This window comes from Citrus sinensis, chromosome 4 (genome assembly GCF_022201045.2).
Source record: "Citrus sinensis cultivar Valencia sweet orange chromosome 4, DVS_A1.0, whole genome shotgun sequence".
NCBI lineage: Eukaryota > Viridiplantae > Streptophyta > Magnoliopsida > Sapindales > Rutaceae > Citrus > Citrus sinensis.
In genome coordinates this window covers 26,946,335-26,958,706 of record NC_068559.1, presented here as the reverse complement: position 1 = coordinate 26,958,706, position 12,372 = coordinate 26,946,335, and the positions used below count along the sequence as shown (strand labels likewise).

The 12,372-nt window shown below is 34.3% G+C and overlaps 1 long non-coding RNA gene across 1 annotated transcript; it reads left to right on the top strand.

Annotated features, from left to right (window-relative positions):
* The first annotated feature begins 7,415 nt into the window (after positions 1–7,415).
* On the top strand, positions 7,416–8,923 carry LOC127901910 (uncharacterized). The gene is made up of 2 exons (XR_008054226.1): positions 7,416–8,044; positions 8,495–8,923. It is a non-coding gene; the product is annotated as an uncharacterized LOC127901910 (long non-coding RNA).
* Positions 8,924–12,372: the final 3,449 nt, after the last annotated feature.

Below are 12,372 nucleotides of genomic sequence, written 5' to 3'. Positions count from 1 at the left end.
AATTTTTTATTAGTTCACATGTTTAAAATTATAAATGTTAAAAAATACTTTTAGTAAAATTAAAAAATTTAAATTATATAATGTAGCATATAAATTTATAACAATAACAAAGAATTTCACATAAAATATTTAATTTTAAATTTAATCAATGTAAATTAGAACTTAAAATTTCAACATCAATCTAAAAAAAAAACTACAAGTCTAACACCAATAAAAAATAAAAAAAAAATCACAATAAGTATCTAAAAGTAACAACATAATTATAGAACAATATCATCATTATAGTAACAACAATTATCACCTCATATTCTCATTCAATACAAGCTCCAAGCGTTAAAAATCTTCATTTCATTTATCATCGTCAGTACTCATCCGACTCAATTCCTACAATAATGATTTAATATTAATATTTTCTAGCACTAATACTTTCTAAACACTAATACAAAGAATAAAATTATAATAAGTATTTAATAATTCATAATATATGAAAAAAATATAGGTTGGTAGGTTTTTGCTGGATATTTGGTATATAACAAATAAACCCGCAATCTAATGCAGATTTTAATTTGTGATATCAAACTCATCCGCAACATGCAAAATTCCCCACATCAGGTGAATTTGAGAGGGTCTGCGGATTTGTGGGTATCATTGTCATCCTTAGAGCACATCAAATTCATATTCTAGGAACCACTTGCGTTGTGGGGATATGATATTTGTGGCTAATGGCAAATGTAAAGAATCGGAGAAATAACGGTGGAACTTCATTATAGTAGAATTTGACGTAGAGATAATCATCCATTACTACAATAAATTATCGTCTTAGAGAAACTAGGATTCATTTTCTTAGCAGTATCGTTTATTAGCATTTTAATCGTTGTTGTTGATGATGCTTCCAGTTTGTAGGCCAAAGATATTCGGTATGGCTTAATTTTTATATTATTATTATTATTGTTTTTGCTTGTTAAGAAAGGCGAACAATTTTTTCAAAGAGACAAAAACCAAAAGTTAGACAAAGTGACAAAGATGTCACATAATGTAGGTCCCTTGCGTCGCAAATACAAATTAAACTGAAGCCCGCTTCAGATTCAATAAGAAAAGCAAGGAATATGAGTGGTTCTACTAACACGCTTTCAAGTTTCAAATATCCTTGAGAAAGTTAACAACAGAAGATTGCACTCATCCGAAGGCATTATATTGACTGTTACGCAACTGCACCTGGTCGGATTTTCAATTACGAAAAGTCTTCTATATTCTCTTCAATGGAAAGGGTTGAGAGTTCCCAAGCTACTGCAATCCAAGTGTCTTTCAACTTAATCCAAGCATGGGAATATACTTAGCATTACTATCCATGGCGCGGAGGAAAAGAGTTAATTTCTTCAATGACGTCAAACTCAGGATCCTAAGCAACATATCAAGCTGGAAAGGTAAACTCTTCTCAAACGGGGGTAAAGAAACTCTCACCAAAGCAATGGCAGAAGGAGCTCCCGAATATGCTATGAGTGTTTTCGTAATCCCTTTGGGTCTGTGTGATGACATTCAAAAAGCCTTTGCAAATTATTTGCGGCCAGCTAAAAAAGATCATGTAACAATCCGTTGGGCAAGATGTGAGAGATTGTTCAAGGCTAAAAGCAGAGTTGGCATGGGGTTTAGAGATTTATCTAGCTTCAATCAAGCTCTAGTTGTGAAGCAAGGATAGAGAATTATTTAGCATCCAGACTTTTTGATAGCTAAAATCTTAAAAGCAAGATATTCAAGCACTGATGTTTCTTAAATGCCAATTTGGGAACAAAACCCTCCCTTATATGGAAAATTATTTTGTGAGGAGGAATGGTGTTTCAAAAAGGGCTGCGGTGGAGAATAGGCAGTGGAGAAAAAGTGTAAATTTACAACAGCTGCTGGGTTCCTAGACCTGAAACTTTCAAGGTCATCGTACCAGTTACCACCAACACTGTCTATGGGTTCTATTGTGTCTAAACTAATTAATCAAGATAACAGATAGAAAGAGCGTATGATTCCGCAGCATTTTTTACCAGAAGATGCAGAAAAGATTTTGAAGATTCCTCTTCTCAGAATATCAAGCTTGGACCAACCATTACGGCACTATAATAAGTCAGGCAACTACTCTGTTAAAAATGTTTAACAGGTGGAGCTGAAGATCAAATTTCCAAGTTGTCCAAGCAGTTCAAAAAGCAATCAAGCACCATGGAGTGCCATTTGGACTTTAAAAATTCTAGAAAATGTGAAAATATTCATGTGGAGGGTTATAAAGAACCTACTTCCTATGGCTGACAACTTTTGGAAGAGAAAGATTGTGCATTATCCTTTATACCAAAGATGTGGAAGAGGAAATAAAACCACATATCGTGCACTTTTTTATAGTAAAGCCTCATAGAAAACTTGGGATCTGACACCTCTTCAAAAGACTGCAAGAGGCTTTAGTCACAAAGATATGTTGGGAATTTTGTATGAATTGAAAGAAAGTAAAAGCAAGAATGAGTTGAAGATGGATAACAGCCGAATGTTGGGCAACTTGGCACTCGAGGAATCTTTTCATTTTTGAAAGAAGAAGAGAAGATTTCTACCTATCAGTGGCCAAAGCAGGGCAATTCCTGACTCTTATAGAAGAATTCAAGCACCACTGCAATCCAGTTTGATGTAAAAGGCCCCAACATAGCAAATGTGGACCATCCACCTGATGGATGGTTTAAAATTAATGTAGATGCTGTAGTTACGTTGACAAACAGATTACAGGCCTTCGAGTAATCATCAGAGATTCAAGGGGCAATTTTGTAGCTGTTGCTAAGCAACAATCCAAGTACCATGGAGATGTGAACCATGCAGAAACTGAAACTACTAGACTAGGGAGAGAAACTGCAGAGCATGCTAATTATTTTCCACTGATAGTTGAAATAGATGCCCAAGAGATGATGAACACAGCTTTAAACAAGAATGGTAGTTGAACTGAGATTTTTTTGGATAATTTCTGAAATTCAAAATAAACTGCAAAGCTTGGTGAAAGTACTAGCATATTGCAAGATGTTGTAATGGCTTTGCTCACTCCTTGCACAAAGTCAGCTCTGACAATATAAAACCTGTTATATAGATGGGTAATGTTCCTGCTTACTTTTTATATTTGTTTAGTAAGTTATGTTAATATGAAAGGTTTACTTTCTTATATATATATACAGTTTTTATTTTATACGAACGCTCTCATTTTCTTTCATACAGACAAACTGTTAAACCATATAGTTTAATAGAGTTGCAGATTTTATTACTTTTTTTTTTCTTAGTTACAATTTTATCCATTATTAAAATTTAATTTTGACTACTGGTTACACTATATTTATAATATATATATATATATATGAGACCAGCCTACCAACTTAACATGCTGAGTTAGTCAGCCAGTCATATTGGCAGGTTTTTATGCCTCAAGTGAAAGGAGGTTGCAAGAATCTTGTAAGTATTTGGAGTTTTTTTTTCCTTTTTGAATTGATTATTTGGAATTGAAAGTTCTTGTTGATTATGCTTCACTTCAGATGGCCAATATTAATTTGCCTTGTTAAATTATTTTATTAAGGTTTATTTTAGTAATGATGTAACTTTTAAAATAATTATTATTAATTGTGCTGAAGAAATAATAAACTATGAAGATTATCAATTAAATCTTATGTCAAATTTATTTTTCAAAGTGTTGCGAGTTTTAAAAGCAGTTGTATATATTTGATAAACTTATTATTAACCTACAGTAAGAATATAAATGACCGAATTAAATATAATACTAAATAAAATTTATTTACATATTTATAAACATAAATATAAAATATTTTTTTATTCTGTGTATATAATAATTGATAAGTAAAATAAATATTTTTATATTATTAATTTTATTTTTTATATTTTGTTAACTCAATATAGTTGGTAATAATAATAATAATTTCTTTAAAATTAATGATTCTATTTCCTAATTTATAAGGATGATTTTGGATTTTTATAATATATGTAAGGATATATGGAATTGTATTAAACATAAAAATCATTTGAATTCTTAACAGAATTATCTATTTATTTGGAAGTTATGATTTTGAAAGTTTTTTATTGCTTAAATCTCTATAACTTCATTAATTTATTGTAGTTATCAATTTTCCATATTACACGTAAACATGGCATTAAACTGCATTTTAAGAGGGATTTGAGATTTTGAGTGTTTTAGTTCGAAGTTCCAAGTTGCAAACACATAGATTTATGAAAGAAGATAGGGTAAGGTAGGGTTATTTATGGAATTAAATGGAGTTTCGGTCGATAGAAAATATTTTAAATTATTGTTAATGGTTAAAAAAGGTGATATTATTACTAGTATGTATATCTAGGGTGTGTTTGGAACATAACATTAAATGATATTAAAATACTAACCACATTAATTAGTTATCAAGAGTGTATTTGATAAAATTTAGGAGCTCTTTGTGGTGCACTATAATGCACCACAATGCGCCATTTAGGCTTAATGTGTTTGCATTTTGCGTCTCAATTGAGGCAATTGTTTTTTGAATATTTTTTTTAATTTTTATTATAATGAATAAAATATAAAATAAAATATATTATAATATTATTTTATTTAATAATACTATATTATATATAATATTACATTATATATGAATAATTAATATAAAAATATGTTTTTAATAATTAATATTTATACAATTACTAATAAAATAATAATAAATTTAAATAATAATGATATAAAATTATTAAAGTATAGTGTGACATCAAACATTGTAATTATTATAATATAATATTAATATAATACAACATAATACAATATACTACATCAAATAATCCAATACACTATAATACGACACAAAATACCAAACAGACCACTAGAGCATTGATCCCACCCCACAATTCTCACTTTTCGGCACTTGTGATGCCCACGACTGCAAAGATTAAAGGTGGGCTAGACGCAACAAACCAGCAGTTCAATAGTCTAGGCCCAACCACAAACAACTCTTAGAGACTGAACTAAGATAGCGGCGAAAATTGGGCCTGCTAGCAACGAGAACCTAGGCCTGCACTGCAGTTGATGTAATTGTTCATTTGTTTGTGCGAGTAGTGTGACTAGTGAGTGTGCATCATGCCGTTGCCACCTTGTCTCGGAAACAACCTGAACACGAGACGACACTGGCATATGCCCTGCCGCTGCCGGCCTGCCCCTGTGCAGGAACTGGGTTTGGGTTTGAAGGATTATTCGATGAATCAGTTCATAAGGTCCTGCAATGTGCAGTTTGATTGATGCATATTGTAAGTGCAGTCTCGGTCGTCTGCACTTCTCATTACTCCTTTTTGATGAATTTATTTATTTTTGTCCTTTGTTAGCATATTATTAGGATTTCTGAATTCTCTGATACATGATATGTTAAAAGAATGGAGCGTTATTGTTAATCTGAGAGTTGCATATGTGCTGCCGGTGCCAGCATCGATGGTTATGAAATGCCTTTGTCAACTGGTCAAGTCAGAAACGTAACTGTTGAAAGTAAGGTTGATAATGTGAATGGTCTCCATCTCCAATAAAAAGTCGAACTTGATGGTGGAAAGACTAAAGAGGCTGCACTAGTGGACAGGCACCGTACAAATCTTGCAAAAGCACCGTTGGATTTTCTTTCCTAAAAAAGAAGCCTTTAATTTGATGGTCGATGATTTCTTAGACCTAAGAGCTTAGCTGTTTGAATTGAGGAAACAACAAAGTTGAGCTCTTTTCATAAAGTAACTTAAAGACTTGGTCCTACAACTCTGCATTCTATTTTACGATTTGAGTGAAATTGCTGTTTACAACAATCCAACTTAGTTCTGTGTTTGGAATTGTTTGCAAATGCAGTGACTCAAGTACACACAACACTGTTATGAATGCTTGATTACGCTACCGACTACCCACCCTCAATGCAGATGATCATGAGGAAATGGAGCAGGACAATGATGATACATGCGGCATGTCAAAGCAATTTCAAACATTGTGAACACGCAGGGCTTGGTTTTTGTATTATTTACATGCTAGCAAAATGGCACCATGAAGGGCACTCAATTAGTAGGATACTAGGAATCAATTTTGAATAGACGTTCACATGAACTTTGACGACTAGCTAGTAAAATGCATTGCACAAGATTAAAGCCATAGGCATTTAACATCAAGTTCTTAAGGTTTCTAGTTGACTTCAAATTGAGAATTGTAGAATTTTTTTTTTCTACTTTAAAAGTTTCAATCTTCCTATGTTGTAAATGCAAGCAGTAGCACAAGTACCTAGTGTCATTTATATCAGACGCTACGTTTCTAGGATCAGATGCAACTGTATGTATCATTTCCCTTGGAAATGCAACTTATGAGAGTCTAAATCTATTGAGTCTTTATATGAACCTAACAGGTAGCGTGGTATTGGTATTTAGTGGTGAATCCAGTTAGGCTTCTATGCGTATCACTCATTGGAATTTTAGGCACTGGACCACCATTGTTCTATCTGTTTCAAGGTGGTCCAAATGTTTGATTGTCATGGTCCTGATATTTTAACGGCCTTATCGCTTTGGGATTTTTTTTTCTATTCATTAATGGTCCTAAATTACCATTATGAAAATGGCTATAGCTTTAAATCAATATGGCATGAACACTCCGTCGCAAGCTCTTTTGTTTTTTTGAAGGATTATTATCTTATTATGATCAAAGTAAACAGGCTGTAAATTAGTTTTCTTTTGGAATGAGACAGCATAGTAACTGAGTTCAAACAACCGTTCTTAAAAAAATTTATCATTTGAATGCCGGCTTGCTTAGCTTTTATGTGGTTGCAGTTTCAGACTGTGTTAGGTCTCTCCATAATTCTACCGCTCCTGATGGCAACTTTGCCACTAACTGAAATTTATTGCACACAGCTCCTTCCTATTTTTTGTCATTCTGCAGAAAATTAGTGAACTTTTTCTTGACATTAGCTACCGAGAGTGACATAATGGTGCCAAGATGGGAGGTATTGAACTGTGAACTTTACAAATGTATGTTGTTCGTTACTTGTGCATAATTCAGAAAAATCAAAAGGATGTTGCTTGTTTTAGCTCTTGCTGTGGATAAATCTCTCTGCTGCACTATTTTTGAGCAATGACTAATGAGCATTATTCTTAGATCGCTTCGACGTACACTTAGACATGATAATTTCGATGGGGTTTGGCTTTTTCCATATCTAGAGCTGCCTCCAACTGCCTCAATATTTATGTTATATGGTTTTGGTTTGGATGCCGGCTTTTCATATTGTGGAGCCATTTTCAGATAAAAAACACTAATCATAGATTTTAATTCAGGAGATATCCTAATTGTTTCTAGTTTAAGCACATGGCTTTCTTGAATAGGGACTAAGTTAATTTATTCAGAAATCAACTTTCAGGCTGCACAAACCTTACTTAACAAATAGAGCCATAGCAGGAGAAAGGACAGGGCAGTCACATTTGAACTGCCACGGGACATCGACTGTGCGCATAAGGTTCACCATTGTGAATCAATGTTAAAGAAGCTTCTCATCAACATTTGTTGCCAGTTAGAAATCCTATTTTTATGTTGTTTCCAGCATGTTCAATATATTTAATTAAACTTACAGCACATAATTAAGTGGTGCCTTCCATCTTACTCACAACTAAGTGGTGTCATCTGTCTTAAATGTCTCCGTACAGATGTCAATAATTAGAAGAAAATAACTAAAAGAGAGCAGAGCCTTGTAAACTGTGTGTAGTTGAGTTTAATAAGTACTTTGTGCTCTGTTTCTTAATGAGTATATTAGTATCACTAGGAATATGACGTAGCTAGGCTGGTCCCTCACACCACCACCTTCCCCCTCCTTTCCCGGAAATTTTGTTGGGCTTTTGTAGCTTTCCTGTGAGTTTGGCCTCCGAAAAAGCTTGCCAAGAAGTGGGCAATTTCTGGTTGTAGTTATTGTCTACCGAGAGAAGGGAAAAGAAAATTGATTGGTGTAGGGAGGGCAATGCGAGGAGGATACCGATTGTCCGAATTCAGATATAGGTAAGTTGATGAGTATCTTATATCTTTTTAGGCGAATAAACTTTATTCAGACAATACATACTCAGGAGCTTGATGGGAAAAAAATAGTTACAAGAAAGCATGTAACAATTTTACAAAATATCAATTACAAGATTTATTTATTTATTTATTTTGGCATGTGAGAACAGGATTAAGTAGTTGGATATAATAGTATCACACCTATCATTTTTTAGAAAATAAAATCCAAATCATTGATGTTTTTTTGAAATAATATATTGGAAACAAACCGGTACCCTTGTTTAATACACAGTAATATGTTTTGTTATGGGGATGGAAGATATTTTGTTTGGGGCTGGAAGCAGCTGAGATTAGAGGATAAGAAAACTTTATCAGAGGACAAAGTTGTACCTCTCTCATCTCTAAACCATGATTGATTACTTTGCTAAAGAATTTTCTGGTTTATTCGAGTAGCATAATTTGATTGAAGAATGGAGGTTCCCGCCTGCTATTTGCTATTTGCCATTTGCCATTTGCCAATGAGACCATGGCATGTGATGGGGGCTTTAATATTGAACACGTGGAAGTCACATGCCAACGGGTTAAGGAATGAAGATGGTGTCCCAGCTGGTTTAGGAAGTACAGCAGAGGTTTTGGTATGGCAATAACAGAGAAGACAGAGAGACCACTCAGGTGTTCAATCCACTGGCTGCTATACTGCTAGTGCAGAGTACGTTTCCCACTAATCACTATTCACTCATCACTCCTGGTTCATTCGTCGTTCAGTCTTACGTAATGGTCCTCAACTTTTTACACAGGCATTATACCATTAGATAGATACCATGTCTATTTCTGTTTCTCTAGCTTGTAATTAAGATTTGTGCAATGAAAGTGGCCTCATAAGTATATGAGTAAAAAGCTTCAATGTTAGAATGATAATGTTCTGGGAAAAAGTATGTCCCTTAAGTAATTAAACATGTAAAATTGACAGTTACCAACCATGGCATTCTGGTGTTTTAACCCAGTACTCCATAATTTGCACGATCTAGAAAGACAAAGGTTAGGAGTTAGGAACATAGGCACTTGGAAGCAGAATGCGGGGCATCTATTTGGGTCAGGACCCGAACCACTTTTAAGAGTTGGCCCACTATCTTAGCCGCCTAATTAGATAACCATATTGGGTCCGGGGCGGGGGCCAAGGTTACTTTCCACAGTGCCAATAGGCAATAGCAGCAATAGGCAATTCCGGATACATATAACCTGTACTAGCGTGTACCATTTTTATCACACAAAGTGTCCACGAAAGTCATCATAATCAGCAACTGAGGGCCCAAATAGAAAAGAAACGAATCTAATCAAACCATCATCAAAAAATGTGTATGAACATGGAAAATCTGAAATGCATTTCCTATAAATTCCATTTTCTGATTATTATTAGTATTTTTTGGTTATTGAGACGAGAGAACAAAGAGCATCTTGCCTACACTGTGGCCATTCCCCCATGTGCAATCCCTTCTGTAAAGACATGAAAGGGAAAAAATAAAAATATAAAAATATAGGGAAAGCACTAGTGCTATTGTGTGACATTGAAATGACATCGTTGGTGACAACTTGAGAGCGAAATAATAATGATAACAATGTGGATTCACAGACATACTATGGTTGGTAGTTGGGGAGAAGATGGAAGAAAATATCACAGTTTTGTTAGCCCTTTTGAGGCCTCTCTCCCAGAACGGGGCTGTGAGTTTGAGAGAGAGAGAGAGAGGGGCTGGAGTCAATTCATAAAAAGAAAAGAGGAGGGGGTGCATTTTCTGGGTGATAGATCAAATGTCTCTATCTTTTATGACCCACATTTCTCAGTCAGGTTGTCATCAACCAGAAGAACCTTTAGATGGATGCTTATTCGCTTTCTCTATGATTGCAAGTCTCCTTCACAGCCATGTTGCTTAAATAAGCTAGCATATCAACCATAACCCCACCCAAGTGGTGCAATAATCATATATACCTTTGATTAATCTCTCACTTGAATCTGAAAAGCAAAAGCAAAACATGTAAAGAAAAACTTATTCTCTTATTGATTATTAGACCGTTAAGACGCCAATTTGAATGGCTCTAGACTCCTATTTGCATGTTCCAAAGCCTGAAGATTTAATATTGTTCAATGAGGATTAGTTTAGAGAGTAGTAATAATAAGAATATGATTAGAGCACGAAAGTGGCTCAACAAATAAACATGTGGTGTCTTGATTAATTGTCTTTTTACTTTATTTTATGATGTTGATGGTTGACGAAAGTGAGGGGTCAGTAAATTGGGAGGGGCACAGCTAATGTTATTCATTAACTGGAGAAACTGAGGAAGTGGATTTTGTGTTTAACATCTGTATGCACAATAAGAATAGCTGGTCCCTCATCAGACTAGTTCAATAGATTGACTGTTCTAGCGGGTGATCTCATCAAATCAACATCTATTTGACAAAAATAAGAGAAAACGGGGTCAGGTTATTGGATGGCCTAGATTGGATGGCAGGTTCCTTGTTTGATGGTGCTCATATTTTAGCAGCAAAACAAAATAATTGGAGGCCCTTTTTGCCTCATTGAAGATACGCGTAAAAGTTGGATGAAAATTGAGATGAGGAAGTCAAGGATACCACTAAAGTTTATGACAGAAAAGGGTAGTTTTACAGCGAGGAAAAGTTTAGAGAAAGGTGACTATTAAAGGACTATCTTTCTAACATAACTTATCTTTCTCCTTTTCCTTTTGTTTCTAAGGTGGGTACACAAGCTTTTTCTAGGCCTAGATTCTGACCACAATGATTTCACGTGATGCCTTGGTGTTATTTCTATCTATAGGAACGTAGAGTTCTCAGTGATTTGATATATTTGACCGACTTCTCTTTTATTTAAAGTTTCTAGCTACTAAAGTTCTCTTCATCAACAAACCCATAAACTATGATACAAACCCATAAACTAGGATATATTTACTCTACAGCGTCGTACTTGTTTGGTACGTCGTTTCACCTTTTTTTTTTTTTCTCTCTTTATGGGGAAAATTTTCAAGTTATTTTTTGTTTTTGATTCTTAATTCCCCAAGTTCAATTTTCTATGTATTAAACTCAAATGTTCGTCGGTAACATCCCAAAGTTACTTAAGAGAAATAACAAAACAAAAGGATGTACAACGAACAATTTAGAGTGTTTTATCCAATAGCGTTATATTGTGAGCATTCTCCAGAAACTAGTCATGCTACAAGTATCTAATCATGTAAACCGTGTTATTGGGCATATTTTAGTTTACCTTGCAGCTTGTAATTGGTGAACGCTAGCTCCATTATTGAGGGTCTAAAAAGCAACAAATCTAAGTGCCCCATAAGAAAATTAAGAAAATAGGAAAGAAATACCCATGCATGAAATTTTACTCATGTCTGCAATACATGCATGCGTAATAAGTTAGTAAATTATGAGCTTAGATTTCTTTAGGGTTTAGGAGGTCCAATGAATCATGAGGACTCATATTGGGAGATGCGGTGAGTAGTATAGAAAACAAAATGCTTAATTTAGATGATGAGACATTTCATCACTCCAAGAAGCACTGAAATTAAGGTTTTTGTACATTATCGATACCTAATAACCAACCCTTTCTAAACTAAACCAATAAAATAAACTGAGTTTTTCTTTTTGGGGGAAAAAACAACAAAAAGGGAAATCTAGCCTTACATATTATATTGTTATTAAGAAAGCATCAAACATTCCAAAACAGCATCAAATGGGAGAAGGGCGGTGGAGGAGATGAAGATTTTGCCTGCTTTTTGGATTATGCGAATGCATGCATGCATTCTTTTTATGATCTAGACAATCAATAGACATATATATTTTATGTATACATACCTTTTTCCAATAAATTATTTTGGTTGGTTATCAGATTACAAATTATTTAATTTTGGGGATTAGGTTTAAGATTTTTAGGTATCCAAGCTAAAAGACTAGTTTATTAAGTGAAGTGACATATTCTACTTATAAACCCAAGTAACTCTATTTTACTAGTAAATATGGGACACAACTCAAAGAAACCACTGCTGAAGGATCCTAGTAGTCTGACACACTTAAGTTGTTCCATCGACACATTCTAGTTGCTCATTTCGTTCGACATACCTGAGTTGTTCCACCACCATATTCTTGCTACTCCTTTCGTCCGACACACTTAAGTTGTTTCATCACCACACCTCGATCGTCCGACACACTTGAGTTGTAACCTATTCTACTTATAAATTCAAGTAACTTCTCTTTATTACCCAATGTGAAATACAACTCAAAGAAACCACTGCTGTCAAATCTCGTCCGTTGGACACACTTGAGT